General features: G+C 39.0%; 1 protein-coding gene across 1 annotated transcript in view; it reads right to left on the bottom strand.

Annotated features, from left to right (window-relative positions):
• The window catches only part of LOC124612389 (roquin-1), a 238999-nt gene that overhangs the window by 99906 nt on the left and 126466 nt on the right, over positions 1–12627 (bottom strand). The window lies entirely within an intron of this gene.

Raw genomic sequence — 12627 nt, 5'->3', positions numbered from 1 at the left:
TAATAGTCCGACCTCATTTTTCATTTTGCATTTGTTAAAAGGTGAACAAATAATAAATGAACAATTTATGTTTAAAGGGAGAGGACCGTAAGTTGGTCCTGTGAAGCTAAGTATCAGGTTAGGGGGAAAAAAAAGGAGGGATGAATTGCCCACAGGGTACAATGGAAACTAGGGAAAGAGGGATAAAAATAGAAAGAGACAACATAACAAAGAATACAACAGGAAGCAAAATGTAACTTCTGGGTTGCAGGGACAAAGCATATTAAATGAAGAGCAGATTTCCACATGTGAAGTAATGAAGTACTTACACTGGAAGGAAGAAAAGAAATACTGACCCATATCATCCCACATTTTCTTTGCCCTTATTTTCATTGTCTTTCCAGATTCTGCACATCTTGCCACTCTACCAAGAGTTAGTAATGGAAGAATGTGCATTACATTCCACTTGAAGTGATGCTTCAACAATTTAACCACCCATGTTGGCTTGCCAATTAAGCTGCCAGTCAGAATATGTAGATGAAACAAGTTTATTGTACTAAATATTACTGCACCATAACAGTAGGATAGTACTGGGGTGATTTGTTGCTTCCTCCCATGACTAGTAAGTCAGTATTTCACATGTAAGAAACTACTCTTCAAAAATTTTTAAGACTCCTACCTTATTTCAACTTCTTCACCTAATTTTGACATCTCCCTTCAAGTCTCTCCTCTTTCCACCAATCCATCTTGTTCATTTCCATCTATACACTTATTTTACTTATTTATTCCATTTTCGTATTCCATCTCTTCTACATTCACTGTATAGTATTTCATTTGTTTAGTTTTTATTGTATATTGTTTTCTTCCATGTCACTTGTCTTTTATTTATTTCTGACTTAGTGCGTCTCTTCTACAGTCCTAATTTTCCGCTGTGGTCATCAGCAGCACTACTAACATTAACTTTACTGCTTTCAGTCTCAAAATTTTTACACCCCCCCACCCCATCAGAGGCTGCATAAGCCTTTTTTATTTTGCTACTAAAAATTAGTTTTCCTTCAGCCTCTTCTTTGTTTTCTGTCAGCTGAGAGAATTTTGTGAACAAAAGCCAATGAATCTGATAACTTTTGTATGGGTTATTGGTCTGCTGCCACGTGGTTATCCGATTTTTCTTTCAATATTTAACTGCATTTTAATTATAGATTATTTTTTCTTTGTATTTCTCTACATGGCAGCTAACAAACTAAATGAAGACTGTACATGCATGCTATATGTAATACATTCATATGTTATTGGTAGGCTGTGGTGAATAAATTGGAATGGAATGGGCTTTGGCCTCAAAAATGGAACCATCCAGAATTTTACTCTCATTCCTCTGGCAACCAATTGTAGTGACTTAATGACTGGCCCATTTTACTCCCCTAATAGATGAAGAGATAACCAATGTGACAGTTTATCATTAATGATGTCATCTAAACAATGTGAGTGTGTAATTGAAGAAACAACTATCACAAGACATTGGCAATGGGCAAGAAAGGATAAATCAGTTGAATGACTGGGGATATTTACTGATTTGATTCCCAAGAATGAAAATTGTAGGCAAGTAGATGAATAAGTAAGCTGCCACCGGCATATATTTGACAACTGATACAGGAAAAAACACTGATAGGAGTTGCAAATCATTCCCACTTTTCCATTAATCTGGGTGCCTTTGGAGATTCAGGAAAAACAGAAAGAGCAAAATATGCAAGAAGGCTTCATGAGAAAACATACATCACTTACATCTCATGTTCAAGAAAGACTTAATACCAGATAATAACAGCAGAAAGTAACAACCGAAAATGAGTGTTGGAATTCAGAATCCAGAGCAGCATACAACACACATAATTTTCAAATTTCATTGGATTATTGTATAAGCAAATGTAAGGGAGTAAGTGATGAAGTGTGACTGAAGTGTAAAGTTACATGTGTAACAAAAACAACGTGAACATGGAAGGGTAAGAAAGCAAAACTTTGGCGGTATGAAATAAATGAATAGCTGGTCTAGTTAAGTGTCACAGATCAGTACTTCGTGGCCTCCAAGAAGGCATCTCACATATAAATCAACACTGCATGCTCTTGATATAGCATCTGATACTTTTCACCTCGAACTTTTACATGATCCATCTCAACATAACCTCTTTGGTACATATAATTTCAATGATCTATTTGGAAATACCTGATACTCTGTTATTCCTAAAATGTGCTGAACAGTCCCATAAAATCAGCTCTTGGTTTGCCATCTTAAAGTTGACCAATCTGTAATTTTTTCCCGACTTGCACAATTCTGCTACTGGGGTGACTGACTTCAATTACATGGTAAGTGACATGTGGTGATGCAGTGGTTGTCTGGATTACACAGTCTGTTACCAACATCACACTTTATTCTCCACACTACTGGCAAAACTTTCTAAAGACGACTGATCCAATAAACCTCCCACCATGGTCTTTAGCTCCAGAACTTCAGCTTGTCACTTTTTCCTCAGAATATTTTTATGGAAGTACGGGACACCTAGATTTCATCACCCATCAAATCCAAAAGCAAAGTCAGGATGTCTCTGCTGTCAAAATCTGTGTCTATCATAGTTTCATCAAATGCATGTATGGTTAATATTGTTGATGCTTGCTTATACAACAATATCTTGCACATATACATGGTCTACCAACTGCACTACACTTCTAAATTTCACCTGTCTCCATTCATTCCATTCATCAAAATAATTCTGTCTTGCAACCTTGATGGAATAAACAATTTCTGTAAGGGTATGTAAATGGCAACTGGAAATAAAGTGTTTCATGTGTTGATCTTTTTTTTTTTTAAATTGGTGAGTAATGTATTTTGCAACAATAGAGTGAAGCACCTACAAATCATTCACCTTGATTCAGACACCATTTCCTGAGAGTGGTAGGCTTTGAAACTGAATTTACTGATTTTTGTTGTTATCCCACAAAATTAAAATATCACCGAGAGAGAGAGAAAACAGTCTCCAAGTATCTTTATTCGCATTTGCACATAAACAGTGGAACATTCTTACCCATTAACCTAACACCTGTACATTAGCACTTTACATACCAAGATTACAAGCCGAAAGTTTTTTCCCTTTAAGCAATAAATGAATTCATTTTCTACACTCACTACAATAACACAGCTTACAATCATAATTTCTGGACAGTTTGTCTTATTACACTCCATGTATATTACCTGTCAACAATATAGGAGGCTTCTTCAAGTGATTCAGTACCATCTCTGGTTAAGTGAAATAAGACAGCAACACACTTTAGAAATTTTTAACTTTCCATCAACTTTGCCATATTTCATTATGACTACAACATCTGTCTGATGGACCCCCTACTATCTATTGATGTCTTATTAGTAGCATAATACATGTACCCAGGGATACCCCTGATATCTACTACCAAAACAGAAAAAAAGAGGTAACCTTTGAACGGGAATAAACAATCAGACAAATTATCTACACTGGTAACATGCATGGCACTGATGAACAATGCATATTATGAAAAGGATAGTTGCTACTCACCATATAGTGGTGATGCTGTCACAGATAGGCAGAACAAAAAGACTGTCAGCAGGTAAGCTTTGGGCCAAAAAGGCCTTCATCGGAGGTAGACAAGACGAGACAACGCACGCGGCCATAGTCTCTGGCTGCCAAGGCCAGCCAGAGACTGTGGTCACACAGCAATTTGCGTTTGCAATTGTGTGTGTGTGTGTGTGTGTGTGTGTGTGTGTGTGTGTGTGTGTGGGGTTCTTTTCGTATTTGTCCACTATATGGCGAGTAGCAACTATCCTTCTCATAATATGTCATTATTCCATCCTGAAGCTTCCACTGTTACGGAATTTGTTTTGATACGACTCCAGTACAAATCTTCACCTTCCCTCCTGCACTGTTGTTACTGCGATACAAATTAATAATGCTGGTTTTGTGTCTGTGGGTGGGATGGGGTAGGGGGGAATTTCATCACTACCTTTCAATGTAGCAAGACTAATAGGAGGCAGTCCCGTTCATTGTTGGTCTGTTTCTTCTGATGCAAGTAAAATGTGCATCAATTTCTCGTTTTAGATTGTGTACCTGTTTTTCTCCATATTTTAATTAAGAGATCCAACAAATGTTGCACTGACAATGAAGAGCCAAAACATTATGACCACCAGCTTAATAGCTAGTTTGTCCAGCATTGGAATGAAGTACATCACTCATTCTGTATATCAGGGATCCGATAGTTTGCTGGTAGGTTTATGGAGGTATGTGGCATTAGGTGTCTACATACAGGTCGTGTAAATAATGGGCCGCTGACTTGCATAAGCGGTGATGACGCTTGATAGAAACCCAGATGGGTTCCATAGGATTTACATCAGCCATATTTGGTTGCCAAGACATCCACATGAGATCACTAATATGCTCCTCAAACCACTGTAGCATGGTTCTGATTCTGAGACACAAAAAATTATATTGCTGAAAGACAACATCGCCAATGGGGAAGACATCAAGCATGAAGGGATGCATGTTGTGCGCAGCTTTAAGTGTGTCTTCGATTACAACCACATTCCCACACAAGCACAGAAAATGTCTACCATGGCATGATACAGTTCCCACCAGCCTGCATCCATGGCGTTCTGCACGTTTTGAGCTGCCATTCACCTCAATGAAAGTGTTTGTGGACACGATCTCTGACACAGTATAGCAAAAATATCATACAACTGGGAAGCCGGTATGTTTCATTGATTGATGGTTGAATCCTGATGGTCCCATGTCCACTGCAGTCATAATTGACAATATTGGTGGGTCAAAATGTCAACACGTAGGGGTGATCTGCTGCGGAGCTCCATGTTCAATAATGTGTGAGGAACAGTGAGCTCCAAAACACTTGTGCATGCACCAGCATTATGCTCTTTTGGTAGAGATGCCACATTTAACAGTCTATTCTACTTTACCAAGCAGACAAGCCCCCGAATCCCACGTTCAGTAGAGTTGTGGACGTCCAACCATTTAGCGTGTATTGGTAATTTCACTGTCCTACCTATTTCCGTACATGCTCACAGCAGTAGCACGTGAAAATTTGACCAGCTTCAGCATTTTCAAGATACTCGTTCACAGGCTCTGTGTAATAATAATCTGCCCTTAACCAAAGTCACTTATCTCAATGGATTTCTCCATTTGCAGCCCATATCTTCACTAAGGAAATCCCCCATCAGAGTTTGCTCCACTTACATACTTTTGCTACCGTGTCACATACCCGCAATGCCACCAGGTGGCATCCAAAAATCATGGTGGGCACTTCTCATAATAATGTTTCGGCTCATTGGTGTATAAGAATGCAAGCCATGTAAGTAAAATCCATAGTTATGTTATGTTGAGCAGTTTTGTATTTCAGTTTATGGTCATTATATATACAGAAGGTCCACTATTGTTCCTATTCACCTTCCAGATAATGTTCAATTTTTTCACAGGAGCAAAATTTGTCAGAGCTGCTCTGGACCAGTTCTTCATCTGAGGAAAGTTCAGAAAGCAAGATGCCACCTCTGTTACTCGAGACTGCTACCTGAGTAAGAATGGGCACTACACAAAAATAACAAGCATTTAATGAGCTGAAAAGACCATTAAACTATTACATGATTTCTTATATGGTACACGTTAGAGCTTGCCTCTAGTAAATTTCCCTGCTTACTTCGGTGATATACTGATGGTCAGCATTGCTATGTTTACTAGCATGCACATTATGAAGTGTCATGAGCACTTTCACACAGACATCAAGACAAACATAGCAAGGACTTCTGGGTCTTCTGATGTGTGGACCTCTAAGGGCTTCTTACAATTCCAAAGATTTGCAAGATGCAGATGTGTATGGTGTAATTCCAATTTCATGTAATGCTGTATAGAAAGTTCACAAATTTCACTATATTATAAGTATTTGAAACTTTGCAGTCTTGGAGAAAGTATGAGAGCAAAGTAACTAGATCACTTTTATAAACAACTTCCTCCTGATAATATGCACTGAATAAATAAATTTAAAAAATGACAATAATAAGTTTTTTTCCTTTGTCGAGCTCCAATTTTAATATGTTATGAATGTATATTTCAAACAAACTAACTAAGCTGTCATAATCGAATGCTTTGATCTTTGTATAGCAAACACTATTATAGCCCACTGGTAAAACTGTATACTTCTTGCAATTTTTTTTTTTTGGAAAAAGGATTAATGTTACATGGGAACTTATTCAAGAATAATACAATTCTGCCTGACCAACAGCAGCTGTAATTTAAAGAGCCTATTTTGCTTCACATAACATGAGTAAGGGCACTGGTATTAAATCCTGGTTGGACCATGGAATATATCAGTCTGCCTTTAACTCAGCCTTCACCTCTCAATAATGTGAAGATTTACCACAGATGACATGTTAGGTCCCATCCAAATGAAAGATTTGCACTAGGCTGTTACACCACATGGAATAATAATAATAATTATTATTATTATCATTACTATTACACATTCTGTTAAATAACGTAATAGTCACCCTAAATGATTGAAAGAGTGGCAATGATGCAAAAATAAAAGACACAAGCTAATGTACCGCAAAACTGTGTGTGTGTGTGTGTGTGTGTGTGTGTGTGAGAGAGAGAGAGAGAGAGAGAGAGAGAGAGAGATACTAGATTTGTAAATAAAATGCACACTAAAGTGATTTGAATATCCTATGAAGACAGATCTGAATATAACAATTTCTTTCATTCATGCCATTTTTAAACAAACCCATGAACCTTGCTAGGATGGAGTGGCTTGAGTGTCTCAATGATACAGATGACCATATGTAGGTGCAACGACAATGGAAGTATCTGTGGAGAGACCAAACAATCATACGACTCCTGAAGAGTGGTAGCAGCCTTTTCAGTAACTGTAGGGCGAGCAGGGCAACAGTCTAGATGACTGACTGGGCTGGCCTTGTAACATAGCCACCCTGGCCTTGCTGTGACGGTACCACAAATGGCTAAAGGTAAAGGTAAGAGGAAGAAACTACAGCCATTTTTTTAAACTGGTGGCTAGCAGCTATAATGTGTGGTTTAAGGATGATGGCATCTTTTTGGTTAAAATGTTCCAGAAGTAAAATAGCCCCCAATTCGGATCTATGGGCAGCAAATATTCAGGAGGGTGTCATCATCAAAAACAAAACTGGTATTCTATGAGCTGGAGCATGGAATGTTAAATCTGTTATTCAGGTCACGAGATTAGAGAATTTGAAAAGGCAAAAAGACAGGCTGAAGTCAGATATAGCGGGAATTAGTGTAGTGTGGTGGCAGTAAGAACAGAGCTTCTTGTTAGGTGAATACAGAGTTATAAATAAAAACTCAAATAATGGTAACACAGAAGTAGCCCAGTAATCAATAAGAAAATTGGAACGTGGGTAAGCTACAGTGGACTACATACCAAATGCACTGTCATAAGCCACTGGTCATGAAGCCAACAACCACTATAGTCGTCCAGATTTATATGCCAATCAGCTTTGATAAAGTGATTGAAACACTGTGTGAGATAAAATAAATTATCACAGATTATTAAGGGAGAGAGAAATTTAACTGGAAAGGGAACTCAAATTTGACAGTAGGGAAAGTAGGAGAAGGAAAAATTGTAGGATTTAATCATTGCTGCCACTTGGTTTAAAAATCATGAAAGAAAGTTGCATGCTTGGACGAGGCCTGGGGACACTGGAAGGCTTCAGATTGATTACATAATGGTAAGACAGAGATTTCAGAACCATATTTGAAACTGGAAGACATTTCCAGAGATAGAGGTGGACTCCAACCACAATTTACTGGATATGAACTGTAGATTAAAACTGAAGAAACGGCAAAAAGGAAGGAAATTAAGAAGATGAGAGCTGGATACAAGCAAAGAATCAGAGACAACTGAGAGTTTCAATGGGAGTATTAGGCAACTGCTGACTGAAGCAAGTGAAAGGAATACAGTAGGAGGCGAATTGGTAAAGACAAGGCCTGGAATATATCTTTGGATAACACAGAAGACTTTAAAAATTAATTAATGAAATGAGGAAATTTAAAAATGAAGCAAATGAAGCAAGTAAACAGGAGTACACATATTTGACAAATAAGATTGTCAGAAAGAGCAAAATGACTAAACAGAAATGGTTAGCGGACAAATGCAAGGACAAACACAATTAAATAGGCCTTTGGAGAAAAGACTGTATGAGTTACAAAAGTTTAGATGGCAAGCCAGTACTAAGCAAGCCTGAGTGGAATATATAGAGAAGCTCTACAAGGGCGATGAGCTTGAAACCAATATTTTAGAAAGGGACGAGGAAGTGCATAGAGATGAGGTGGGAGATATAACACTCCGACATGAATTTGACAGAGCACTGAAAGACCCAAGTCTAAACAAGTAACCTGGAGTACACGAAATAAACTCAGAATTTTCAAGAGTCCTGCGAGAGGCAGCCATTCTACTCAGTGTAACATTTATGAGAAGGAAAGATGCTACTGACCAATATAGTGGAGATTCTGAGTTGCAGGTAGGCACAAAAAAAATACTCACACAATTAAAGCTTTCGGCCATTAAAGCCTTCGTCAACACCACACACACACACACACACACACACACACACACACACGACTGAAGCCTCAGGCTACTGAAACCATAAACCACAGGGTGGTTTCAGTTCCTGAGGCTGCAGTCGTGTGTGTGTGTGTGTGTGTGTGTGTGTGTGTGTGTGTGTGTGTGTGTGTGGGCGCGCGCGTGCACTCACATACACGCATGTCTAGTGTTGACGAAAGCCATTTTGTTGTGCCCATCTGCAACTCAGCATCTATGCTATATTGTGAGTAGCAACTTTCTTCCTCATAATTGTTACATTCCATCCTGGATGTTCCATTGTTTTGTTCTACCCAGTGTGGAAGACATGAGACAGGCAAAACACCCTCAGACTTCATGAAGAATGTAATAATTCCAATTTCAAAGAAGTCATGTGATAATTGGTATTAATATTACCAAACCATCTGTTTCATTCGGGTAAGGGGTGAGAAAGAAGAGGAAGTGGGAGAATACAAGGTCTACCTGTCAGGAGTCAAAGCAGGAATAGCACAATGAGGTGTAGGGCTTTACATCAGAAAAGAAATGGAACCCAGCGTAGCTGCAATAAGGTATGTAAACGAACGACTGATGTGGATGGATTTGACAGTGTCTAGCAAGAAAATTAGGATTGTGTCAGTATATTCGCATTTTGAAGGCACAGATCAAGATAAAATGGATAGTTTTTATGAGGCACTCAGTGATGTAGTTGTTAGAGTAAAGGACAAGGACAGTGTTCTGCTAATGGGTGATTTTAACGCCAGGACTGGAAATCAAACAGAAGGGTATGAAAAGATTATGGGTAAATTTGGAGAGGATATGGAGGCCAACAGGAAGGGGAAACAACTCATGGATTTCTGTGCCAGTATGGACTTAGTAATCACAAACTCCTTTTTTAAACATAAGAACATTCACCGGTACTTGGGAAGGCAGGGGAACCAGATCTGTCACTGACTATATAATAACAGATCAGGAATTCAGGAAGGCTGTGAGGGACACACGTGTATTCAGGGAATTCTTTGATGGCACTGATCATTATTTCATCTGCAGTGAAATTGGGATTGTGAGGCCGAAAGTGTAGGAGGTCAGGTCCATATGTAGGAGGATAAGAGTGGAGAAACTTCAGGATAAGGAAATCAGGCACAAGCACATAACAGCGATCTCAGAAAGGTACCAGTTAGTTGAATGTAGTCAATTACAGTCATTGGAAAAGGAATGGACAAGGTACAGGGACACAGTACTAGAAGTGGCTAAAGAATGTCTTGGAACAATAGTGTGTAAAGGTAGGATGAAGCAAACAGCTTGGTGGAATGACACAGTCAAGGCAGCCTGTAAAAGGAAAAAGAAGGCGTATCAAAAATGAAGAAATCTTGGGAAGACTTTGGAAACAGGTTGGAGACTATGGGTCAAGCTGCTGGAAAACCATTCTGGAGTGTAATTAGCAGTCTTCGAAAGGGAAGTAAGAAGGAAATGACAAGTATTTTGGACAGGTCAGGAAAACTGCTGGTGAATCCTGTGGATGCCTTGGGCAGATGGAGGGAATATTTTGAAGAGTTGCTCAATGTAGGTGAAAATACGATTAGGAATGTTTCAGATTTCGAGGTAGAATGGGATAGGAATGATGATGGAAATAGGGTCACATTTGAGGAAGTGGAGCAAATGGTCAGTAGATTGCAGTGCAATAAAGCACTCATCAAATACAGTGGAATGTCAGGTCTTAAGTGGCTACACAGGATAATTGAATTGGCCTGGGAGTCGGGACAGGTTCCATCAGACTGGACAAAAGCAGTAATCACACCAATCTTTAAACATGGAAACAGAAAAGATTGTAACAACTACAGAGGTATCTCTTTAATCAGTGTTGTGGGTAAAATCTTCTCAGGTATTGTTGAAAGGAAAGTGCGAGTATTAGTTGAGGACCAATTGGATGAAAATCAGTGTGGGTTTAGGCCGCTTAGAGGTTGTCAGGGCCAGATCTTTAGCTTACGGCAAATAATGGAGAAGTGTTATGAGTGGAACAGGGAATTGTATCTATGCTTTATAGATCTAGAAAAGGCATATGACCGGGTTCCTAGGAGGAAGTTATTGTCTGTTCTACGAGATTATGGAATAAGAGGCAAACTTTTGCAAGCAATTAAAGGTCTTTACATGGATAGTCAGGCAGCAGTTAGAGTTGATGGTAAATTGAGTTCATGGTTCAGAGTAGTTTCAGGGGTAAGACAAGGCTGCAACCTGTCTCCACTGTTGTTCATATTATTTATGGATCATATGCTGAAAACAATAGACTGGCTGGGTGAGATTAAGATATGTGGACACAAAATAAGCAGTCTTGCATATGTGGATGACTTAGTTGTGATGGCAGATTCGATTGAAAGTTTGCAAAGTAATATTTCAGAGCTAGATCAGAAATGTAAGGACTATGGTATGAAGATTAGCATCTCCAAAACGAAAGTAATGTCAGTGGGAAAGAGATATAAACGGATTGAGTGCCAAATAGGAGGAACAAAGTTAGAACAGGTGGACGGTTTCAAGTGCTTAGGATGCATATTCTCACAGGATGGCAACATAGTGAAAGAACTGGAAGCAAGGTGCAGCAAAGCCAATGCAGTGAGTGCTCAGCTACGATCTACTCTCTTCTGCAAGAAGGAAGTCAGTACCAAGACTAAGTTATCTGTGCACCGTTCAATCTTTCGACCAACTTTGTTGTATGGGAGCGAAAGCTAGGTGGATTCAGGTTACCTTATCAACAAGGTTGAGGTTACGGATATGAAAGTAGCTAGGATGATTGCAGGTACTAGTAGATGGGAACAATGGCAGGAGGGTGTCCACAATGAGGAAATCAAAGAAAAACTGGGAATGAACTCTATAGATGTAGCAGTCAGGGCGAACAGGCTTAGATGGTGGGGTCATGTTACACGCATGGGAGAAGCAAGGTTACCCAAGAGACTCGTGGGTTCAGCAGTAGAGAGTAGGAGGAGTCGGGGCAGACCAAGGAGAAGGTACCTGGATTCGGTTAAGAATGATTTTGAAGTAATAGGTTTAACATCAGAAGAGGCACCAATGTTAGCACTGAATAGGGGATCATGGAGGACTTTTATAAGGGGGGCTATGCTCCAGACTGAAAGCTGAAAGGCATAATCAGTCTTAAATGATGATGATGATGATGATGATGATCTGTTTCAAACTTTGGAGACCAGCCACTAAGAAAAATTTGGGCATATAAAACCAACCATTTATGCCATTATTTAAAGTGTTACTGGCATATATGTTTTTGATGTATCTTCAAGAGCAATACATACTAAAAAAGGGCCAAGTTTCAAGATTTACTTTTCATATTTACTTTAGTTCTTTGATAGATAACAAATTTTAAAATAATCATGACAAACTATAATTATCCTCCCTAGAAGAACGTGCAAGCTGTGTTACTGAGCGATTTTTTCCTACTGAGCTCCCAAAATTTCTTGCTCACTCAACAAACATGATGTATTTGTAACAGAATTACAGCAAATCTGTGAATCCTAACAAGTACATGCATGAAATTACATCAACATAATCACATTTGCTCAGCCATTCACAACACCAGCTGTTACATGCGATAATGTTTTAATCAAAATAATTCTAGAAATTGACAACAGATGGCAGCACCAGTCGGGGCATAGCAGAAGGCAGCACCAGTCAAAGGGCATGTTGCAAGACGTCTGTACATTGTTCTCATATGAAATGCGTCCAGTTTTCGAGCAATAGGTGGCTTGAAAATTCGGAGTAGGTATTAAAATCCATGGAGAAGAAATAAAAACTTTGAGGTTCACCAATGACATTGTAATTCTGTCAGAGACAGCAAAGGACTTGGAAGAGCAGCTGAACGGAACGGAAGGTGTCTTGAAAGGAGGATATAAGATGGACATCAACAAAAGTAAAACGAGAATAATGGAATGTAGTCAAATTAAGTCGGGTGACACCGCGGGAATTACATTAGGAAATGAGACACTTAAAGTAGTAAAGGAGTTTTGCTATTTGGGGAGC

The sequence above is a fragment of the Schistocerca americana genome, chromosome 4 (genome assembly GCF_021461395.2).
Source record: "Schistocerca americana isolate TAMUIC-IGC-003095 chromosome 4, iqSchAmer2.1, whole genome shotgun sequence".
In the NCBI taxonomy this organism is placed as follows: Eukaryota; Metazoa; Arthropoda; class Insecta; order Orthoptera; family Acrididae; genus Schistocerca; species Schistocerca americana.
This window is presented reverse-complemented; position numbering and strand designations above follow the sequence as displayed.